This window comes from Scyliorhinus torazame, chromosome 7 (assembly GCF_047496885.1).
Source record: "Scyliorhinus torazame isolate Kashiwa2021f chromosome 7, sScyTor2.1, whole genome shotgun sequence".
NCBI classification, from domain to species: domain Eukaryota; kingdom Metazoa; phylum Chordata; class Chondrichthyes; order Carcharhiniformes; family Scyliorhinidae; genus Scyliorhinus; species Scyliorhinus torazame.
This window is the reverse complement of record NC_092713.1, coordinates 202,673,767-202,682,917: the sequence shown is the minus strand read 5'-3', so window position 1 is coordinate 202,682,917 and position 9,151 is coordinate 202,673,767.

The following is a 9,151-nucleotide window of genomic DNA, read 5'->3' as shown; positions in this document are numbered from 1 at the left end:
GGCTCCACTGTCACTAGCTCGGGGGAAGTATACGGGGAGCCCGGTGGTGCAGTCGATGGTCAGTGTGTGGAGTCAGCTGAGGAGACATTTTAATCGGAGGGGATGTCGATGTTGAAGCCACTCTGTGGGAACCAGAGGTTCAAGTCGGGAGAGATGGATGGGATATATGGGAAATGGAGGAAGGCGGGGCTGGAGAGTGTTAGGGACTTGAACTCGGAAAGGAAGTTCGCAGGTTTGGAGGAGTTGCGGGAGAGGTTTGACTTACCGAGAGGTAGTGAGTTTAAATATATGCAGGTGAGGGACTTTGAAGGCAGCACGGTGGCGCTCTGCTGCCTCACGGCGCCGAGGTCCCAGGTTCGATCCCGGCTCTGGGTCACTGTCCGTGGGGAGTTTGCACATTCTCCCCGTGTTTGCATGGTTTTTGCCCCCACAACCCAAAGATGTGCAGGGTAGGTGGATTGGCCATACTGAATTGCCCCTTAATTGGGAAAAGTGAATTGGGTACTCTAAATTTAGAAAAAAACAGGTGAGGGACTTTGTGTGAAAAGAGCAGAGGACATTTCCCAAGTTGCCAGAGTACACTTTATTGGAGCAGCTGCTGCTCCCGGATGAGTTGGGAGTAGGATTCGAGACATATACAGGTGGTTCGGGGAACAAGTGGTGAGGATCAAGAACAAATGGGAGGAAGAGTAGGGAGAAATAGGCTGGGGGCTGTGGTGCGAGGCAATGCGGAGGGTGAATTCAACCCCCTCCTGCGCGAGGATGAGCTTGATTCAGTTTAACGTGGCATATAGGGTACATATGACTTGGGCGAGGATGAGTAGGTTCTTCTAAGGGGTGGCCAATGAGTGCGAGAAGTGTGGGCGAGGGCTGGCGAATCATACGCACATGTTTTGGGGTTGCGAGGAGCTGGAGTGATACTGGGGGCGGTGTTCAGGATGCTATCTACGATTGTGGGGGTGGAGGTCAGGCCAGACCCAATCTGGCGATTTCTGGAGTTTCGGAAGTGCCGGAGCTTCTGGAGGGGGAGGGGGCCGATGATGTGGCCTTCACCTCTCTAATTGCCCAGTGGAGGATCCTGTTAAATTGGAGGACGGATATGCCGCCAGAGGTGGCAGCCTGGCTGGGGGACATGAACGGCTTTCTCCGGTTGGAAAAGATTAAGTTTGAGTTGAGGGGGTCAGCGGAGGGCTTCGAGATGCGTGGGGGTTGTTCACAATGATGTTTGACAAATTGTTTGTGGCAGAGGGTAAAGGAACAGCGATATGCGCAATCACTTCCTATGCTCTACGTCACAACGCTTGTGACGTAGAGCATAGGAAGTGATTGCGCAGATCACTGTTCCTTTACTTGGGGCCTTGTTCTCAATTGCACATGCGCGGCTTCTCGCACATGCGCAAATGGATCTTCCCGTTCTGTGCGCTCTTCGCACAACTGTGCATGTGCAGCACCTTTTCCAAGATGGTTGCAATTCAAAACTGCCGTTCGGTGCTGCAAGCCTACCTCACGGTGAGTTTTGACGCCTATTTTACCTTTGTTCCTTGTATTTTTCTCGCAAAATTCTTGGAATTTGTCCAGGACTGCCTGGAAGTCGCTCTTGTTTTGCCCCTTTGAGTATTTGAAGGTCTGGAAGATTTCAGCTGCTTCTGGACCCGCGATGGTAAGTAGAAGCTTTATTTTCTCTGCATCCGCCACGCCATCCAGGTCGCACGCTACGAGGTAGATTTTGAATCTCTGCTGGAACCAACGCCAGTTTTCACTGAGATTGCCTTGGTACTGGAGCTGCTGTGGAATCGGAATCACGAACATCATCTTGCCTGGCTGCTGTTGCTGGTTGTCACTGTTTTGTTGAGTTGAGCTATATGGATTTAACTGTCCACTCCTGGAATCATGTTTTGTTATGCTCTTGTCGTGGTATAAGCTGCTTCCTTGATGTGCACTCTGACAAAGGAAGGTTCAGACTTGGAGATAGCTTCAACACGTTTATTGAACTATTAACAATTCTCCTACTTGGATTCGACGCTACTGTTAATCCTTCAATAGCTACTCAGACTGACTAACCAGTCTGCTGCAATCCACGTGGTGGGAGAGATGTGTTTCAATCAACCCTGTGTCTGTACTCACTGAGAGTCTCCACTGGAAAGAGGAAGATCATGTGTGTTGTGTCCTTTTTATATAGGTTGGTGTAATGCCCTCCTGTGGTGCTGTCACCTCTATGTGTATTGTGACTGCCCATTGGTCGTGTCCTATCTTACTGACCTGTTGGTTGACTGTCTGTATGTCATGTCTCTGGTGCTCCCTCTAGTGTCTAGCTAGGTGTAGTGTATGTATATTAACCCTTTGTGTACTTACAGTGATGTATATCACACACCTGCAGTGTGTGTCTCTGGTGCAGATCCTGCAGTGTGCGCCTCTGGTGCAGATCCTGCAGTGTGTGTCCCCTGGTGCAGATCCTGCAGTGTGTATCTCCTGGTGCAGATCTTGCAGTGTGTGTGTGGTGGTATGTATTAGGGGTAATACGGTACACCACGTGTCGACAGGCTATTGGTGGAGGGATGCCAGGTCCTGATAGGATCTGCCACCTACTGGACTCCACCCAGAAATGCCGGTATAAGAACCCAGCTTTTCCCTCCATTTCGCTCAGCAGTTGCATTCTGTAACCACGCTGCTGGGGATAAAGTTCTGCTTAATAAAGCCTTCAATTGACATTATCTCAACCTGCCTCACGTCATATTGACGGTGCTACAGTGTGTCTCTAGGTGTAGATCCTGCAGTGTGTGTCTCCTTTTGTAGATCTTGCAGTGTGTGCCTCCAGGTGCAGATCCTGCAGTGTGTGTCTCCTGGTGCAAATCCTGCAGTGTGTGCCTCCAGGTGCAGATCCTGCAGTGTGTGTCTATTGGTGCAGATCCTGCAGTGAGTTGTCCTGGTGCAGATCCTGCAGTCTGTGACTATTGGTGCAGATCCTGCAGCATGAGTCCCCTGGTGTAGATCCTGCAGTGTGTGTCTCTGGTGCAGATCCTGCAGTGTGTGTCTGCCTCTGGTGCAGATCCTGCAATGTGTGTCTCTGGTGCAGATCCTGCAGTGTGTGCCTCCCTGGTGCAGATCCAGCAGTGTGTGTCTCCTCGTGCAAATCCTGCAGTGTGTCTCCCCTGGTGCAGATCCTGCAGCATGAGTCCCCTGGTGTAGATCCTGCAGTGTGTGTCTCCTGGTGCAGATCCTGCAGTATGTGTCTCTGGTGCAGATCCTGCAGTGTGTGTCTCCTGGTGCAGATCGTGCAGTGTGTGACCACTGGTGCAGATCCTGCAGCATGTGTCCCCTGGTGTAGATCCTGCAGCATGAGTCCCCTGGTGTAGATCCTGCAGTGTGTGTCTCTGGTGCAGATCCTGCAGTGTGTGTCACTGGTGTAGAGCCTGCAGTGTGTGCCTCTGGTGCAGATCCTGCAGTGTGTGTCTCTGGTGCAGATCCTGCAGTGTGTGTCTCCTGGTCCAGATCCTGCAGTGTGTGTCACTGGTGTAGAGCCTGCAGTGTGTGTCTCCTGGTGTAGATCCTGCAGTGTGTGCCTCTGGTGCAGATCCTGCAGTGTGTGCCTCCTGGTCCAGATCCTGCAGTGTGTGTCACTGGTGTAGAGCCTGCAGTGTGTGTCTCCTGATGCAGATCCCGCAGTATGTCTCTGGTGCAGATCCTGCAGTGTGTGTCTCCTGGTGCAAATCGTGCACAGTGTGTCTACTGGTACAGATCCTGCAGTGTGTGTCTCCTGGTGCAAATCGTGCACAGTGTGTCTACTGGTACAGATCCTGCAGTGTGTGTCCCCTGGTGCAGACCCTGCAGTGTGCGTCTCTCGTGCAGATCCTGCAGTGTGTGCCTCCTGGTGCAGATCCTGCAGTGTGTGCCTCCTGGTGCAGAACCTGCAGTGTGTGTCCCCTGGTGCAGGTCCCGCAGTGTGTGACTCCTGGAGCAGATCCTGGAGTGTCTCTCTCCTGGTGCAGGTCCTGCAGTGTGTGACTCCTGGTGCAGATCGTGGAGTGTCTCTCTCCTGATGCAGATCCTGCAGTGTGTGTCTCCTGGTGCAGGTCCTGCAGTGTGAGCCTCCTGGTGCAGGTCCTGCAGTGTGTGACTCCTGGTGCAGATCCTGCAGCATGTGTGCCTCCTGGTGTAGATCCTGCAGTGTGTGTCTACTGGTGCAGATCCTGCAGCGTGTGCCTTCTGGTGTAGATCCTGCAGTTAGTGTCTATTGGTGGAGATCCTGCAGTGTGTTGTCCTGGTGCAGATCCTGCACTGTGTGCTGATTGGTGTAGATCCTGCAGTGTGTGTCGATTGGTGTAGATCCTGCAGTGTGTTGTCCTGATGCAGATCCTGCACTGTGTGCCGATTGGTGTAGATCCTGCAGTGTGTGTCGATTGGTGTAGATCCTGCAGTGTGTTGTCCTGATGCAGATCCTGCAGTGTGTGTCTATTGGTGCAGATCCAGCACTGTGTGTCTGTTGGTGCAGGTCCTGCAGTGTGTTGTCCTGGTGCAGATCCTGCAGTGTGTGTCGATTGGTGTAGATCCTGCAGTGTGTGTCTATTGGTGTAGATTCTGCAGTGTGTTGTCCTGATGCAGATCCTGCAGTGTGTGTCTATTGGTGTAGATCCTGCAGTGTGTGTCTATTGGTGCAGATCCTGCAGTGTGTTGTCCTGATGCAGATCCTGCAGTGTGTGTCTATTGGTGCAGATCCTGCAGTGTGTTGTCCTGATGCAGATCCTGCAGTGTGTGTCTATTGGTGCAGATCCAGCAGTGTGTGTCTGTTGGTGCAGGACTTTAGTGTGTGACTCCTGGTGCAGATCCTGCAGCGTGTGTTCTCCTGGTGCAGATCCTGCAGTGTGTGCCTCCGGTGTAGATCCTGCAGTGTGTGTCTACTGGTGCAGATCCTGCACCATGTGCCTTCTGGTGCAGGTCCTGCAGTGTGCGTCTCCTGGTGCAGGTCCTGCAGTGTGTGACTCCTGGTGCAGATCCTGCAGCGTATGTTCTCCTGGTGCAGATCCTGCAGTGTGTGCCTCCGGTGTAGATCCTGCAGTGTGTGACTCCTGGTGCAGTTCCTGCAGTATGTGTCTATTGGTGTAGATCCTGCAGTGTGTGTCTATTGGTGCAGATCCTGCAGTGTGTCCCCGCTGGTGAGGTCCTGCAGTGTGTGACTCCTGGTGCAGATCCTGCAGCGTGTGTTCTCCTGGTGCAGATCCTGCAGTGTATGTCTCCTGGTGTAGGTCCTGCAGTGTGTGTCTATTGTTGTAGATCCTGCAGTGTGTGTCTATTGGTGCAGATCCGGCAGTGTGTGTCTCCTGGTGCAGGTCCTGCAGTGTGTGTCTACTGGTACAGATCCTGCAGTGTGTGTCTCCTGGTGCAAATCGTGCACAGTGTGTCTACTGGTACAGATCCTGCAGTGTGTGTCTCCTGGTGCAGACCCAGCAGTGTGCGTCTCTCGTGCAGATCCTGCAGTGTGTGCCTCCTGGTGCAGATCCTGCAGTGTGTGCCTCCTGGTGCAGAAGCTGCAGTGTGTGTCCCCTGGTGCAGGTCCCGCAGTGTGTGACTCCTGGAGCAGATCCTGGAGTGTCTCTCTCCTGGTGCAGGTCCTGCAGTGTGTGACTCCTGGTGCAGATCGTGGAGTGTCTCTCTCCTGATGCAGATCCTGCAATGTGTGTCTCCTGGTGCAGGTCCTGCAGTGTGAGCCTCCTGGTGCAGGTCCTGCAGTGTGTGACTCCTGGTGCAGATCCTGCAGCATGTGTGCCTCCTGGTGTAGATCCTGCAGTGTGTGTCTACTGGTGCAGATCCTGCAGCGTGTGCCTTCTGGTGTAGATCCTGCAGTTAGTGTCTATTGGTGGAGATCCTGCAGTGTGTTGTCCTGGTGCAGATCCTGCACTGTGTGCCGATTGGTGTAGATCCTGCAGTGTGTGTTGATTGGTGTAGATCCTGCAGTGTGTTGTCCTGATGCAGATCCTGCAGTGTGTGTCTATTGGTGCAGATCCAGCACTGTGTGTCTGTTGGTGCAGGTCCTGCAGTGTGTTGTCCTGGTGCAGATCCTGCAGTGTGTGTCGATTGGTGTAGATCCTGCAGTGTGTGTCTATTGGTGTAGATTCTGCAGTGTGTTGTCCTGATGCAGATCCTGCAGTGTGTGTCTATTGGTGTAGATCCTGCAGTGTGTGTCTATTGGTGCAGATCCTGCAGTGTGTTGTCCTGATGCAGATCCTGCAGTGTGTGTCTATTGGTGCAGATCCAGCAGTGTGTGTCTGTTGGTGCAGGTCCTGTAGTGTGTGACTCCTGGTGCAGATCCTGCAGCGTGTGTTCTCCTGGTGCAGATCCTGCAGTGTGTGCCTCCGGTGTAGATCCTGCAGTGTGTGTCTACTGGTGCAGATCCTGCACCATGTGCCTTCTGGTGCAGGTCCTGCAGTGTGCGTCTCCTGGTGCAGGTCCTGCAGTGTGTGACTCCTGGTGCAGATCCTGCAGCGTATGTTCTCCTGGTGCAGATCCTGCAGTGTGTGCCTCCGGTGTAGATCCTGCAGTGTGTGTCTATTGGTGCAGGTCCTGCAGTGTGTCCCCCCTGGTGCAGGTCCTGCAGTGTGTGACTCCTGGTGCAGTTCCTGCAGTATGTGTCTATTGGTGTAGATCCTGCAGTGTGTGTCTATTGGTGCAGATCCTGCAGTGTGTCCCCGCTGGTGAGGTCCTGCAGTGTGTGACTCCTGGTGCAGATCCTGCAGCGTGTGTTCTCCTGGTGCAGATCCTGCAGTGTATGTCTCCTGGTGTAGGTCCTGCAGTGTGTGTCTATTGTTGTAGATCCTGCAGTGTGTGTCTATTGGTGCAGATCCTGCAGTGTGTGTCTCCTGGTGCAGGTCCTGCAGTGTGTGACTCCTGGTGCAGATCCTGCAGTGTGTGTTCGCTTGGTGCAGATCCTGCAGTGTGTACCTCCTGGTGTAGATCCTGCAGTGTGTGTCTACTGGTGCAGATCCAGGAGTGTGTACCTCCTGGTGTAGATCCTGCAGAGTGTGTCTCCTGGTGCAGATCCTGCATTGTGTACCTCCTGGTGTAGATACTGCAGTGTGTGTCTACTGGTGCAGATCCTGTCCCGTGTGCCTCCTGGTGTTGATCCTGCAGTGTTTGTCTACTGGTGCAGATACTGCACCGTGTGCCTCCTGGTGTAGTTCCTGCAGTGTGTGTCTACTGGTGCAGATCCTGTCCCGTGTGCCTCCTGGTGTAGATCCTGCGGTGTGTATCTATTGGTGTAGATCCTGCAGTGTGTTGTCCTGGTACAGATCCTGCAGTGTGTGTCTACTGGTGCAGATCCTGTCCCTTGTGCCTCCTGTTGTAGATCCTGCAGTGTGTGTCTATTGGTGCAGATCCTGCAGTGAGTTGTCCTGATGCAGATCCTGCAGTGTGTGTCTATTGGTGCAGATCCTGCAGTGAGTTGTCCTGGTGCAGATCCTGCAGTGTGTGTCTATTGGTGCAGATCCTGCAGTGTGTGTCCCCTGGTGCAGTCCCTGCAGCGTGTGTCCCCTGGTGCAGATCCTGCAGTGTGTGTCTATTGGTGCAGATCCTGCAGTGTGTGTGTCCTGGTGCATGTCCTGCAGTGTGTGTCCTCTGGTGCAGTCCCTGCAGCGTGTGTCCCCTGGTGCAGGTCCTGCAGCGTGTATTCTCTGGTGCAGTCCCTGCAGTGTGTGTGTCCTGGTGCAGGTTCTGCAGTGTGTTTCCCCTGGTGCAGATCCTGCAGCGTATGTTCTCCAGCTGCAGATCCTGCAGTGTGTGCCTCCGGTGTAGATCCTGCAGTGTGTGTCTATTGGTGCAGATCCTGCAGTGTGTCCCCCCTGGTGCAGGTCCTGCAGTGTGTGACTCCTGGTGCAGTTCCTGCAGTATGTGTCTATTGGTGTAGATCCTGCAGTGTGTGTCTATTGGTGCAGATCCTGCAGTGTGTCCCCGCTGGTGCAGGTTCTGCAGTGTGTGACTCCTGGTGCAGATCCTGCAGTGTGTGCCTCCGGTGTAGATCCTGCAGTGTGTGTCTACTGGTGCAGATCCTGCACCATGTGCCTTCTGGTGCAGGTCCTGCAGTGTGCGTCTCCTGGTGCAGGTCCTGCAGTGTGTGACTCCTGGTGTAGGTCCTGCAGTGTGTGTCTACTGGTGCAGATCCTGCAGTGTATGTCTCCTGGTGTAGGTCCTGCAGTGTGTGTCCATTGGTGTAGATCCTGCAGTGTGTGTCTATTGGTGCAGATCCTGCAGTGTGTGTCTACTGGTGCAGATCCTGCAGTGTGTTCTCCTGGTGCAGACCCTGCAGTGTGTGCCTCCGGTGTAGATCCTGCAGTGTGTGTCTACTGGTGCAGATCCTGCAGTGTGTGTCTATTGGTGCAGATCCTGCAGTGTGTGCCCCCTGGTGCAGGTCCTGCAGTGTGTGACTCCTGGTACAGTTCCTGCAGTGTAAGTCTCCTGGTGTAGATCCTGCAGTGTGTGTCTATTGGTGTAGATCCTGCAGTGTGTGTCTATTCGTGCAGATCCTGCAGTGTGTGTCTATTGGTGCAGATCCTGCAGTGTGTGTCTATTGGTGCAGATCCTGCAGTGTGTGTTCTCCTGGTGCAGACCCTGCAGTGTGTGTCTACTGGTGCAGAACCTGCACCATGTGCCTCCTGGTGTAGATCCTGCAGTGTGTGTGTATTGGTGCAGATCCTGCAGTGTGTTGTCCTGATGCAGATCCTGCAGTATGTGTCTATTGGTGCAGATCCTGCAGTGTCCCCCCCCTGGTGCAGGTCCTGCAGTGTGTGACTCCTGGTGCAGTTCCTGCAGTGTATGTCTCCTGGTGTAGATCCTGCAGTGTGTGTCTATTGGTGTAGATCCTGTAGTGTGTGTCTATTGGTGCAGATCCTGCAGTGTGTGTCTCCTGGTGCAGGTCCTGCAGTGTGTGACTCCTGGTGCAGATCCTGCAGTGTGTGTTCTCCTGGTGCAGATCCTGCAGTGTGTACCTCCTGGTGTAGATCCTGCACTTGTGTGTCTACTGGTGCAGATCCTGGAGTGTGTACCTCCTGGTGTAGATCCTGCAGTGTGTGTCTACTGGTGCAGATCCAGCAGTGTGTACCTCCTGGTGTAGATCCTGCAGTGTGTGTCTATTGGTGCAGATCCTGCAGTGTGTTGTCGTGATACA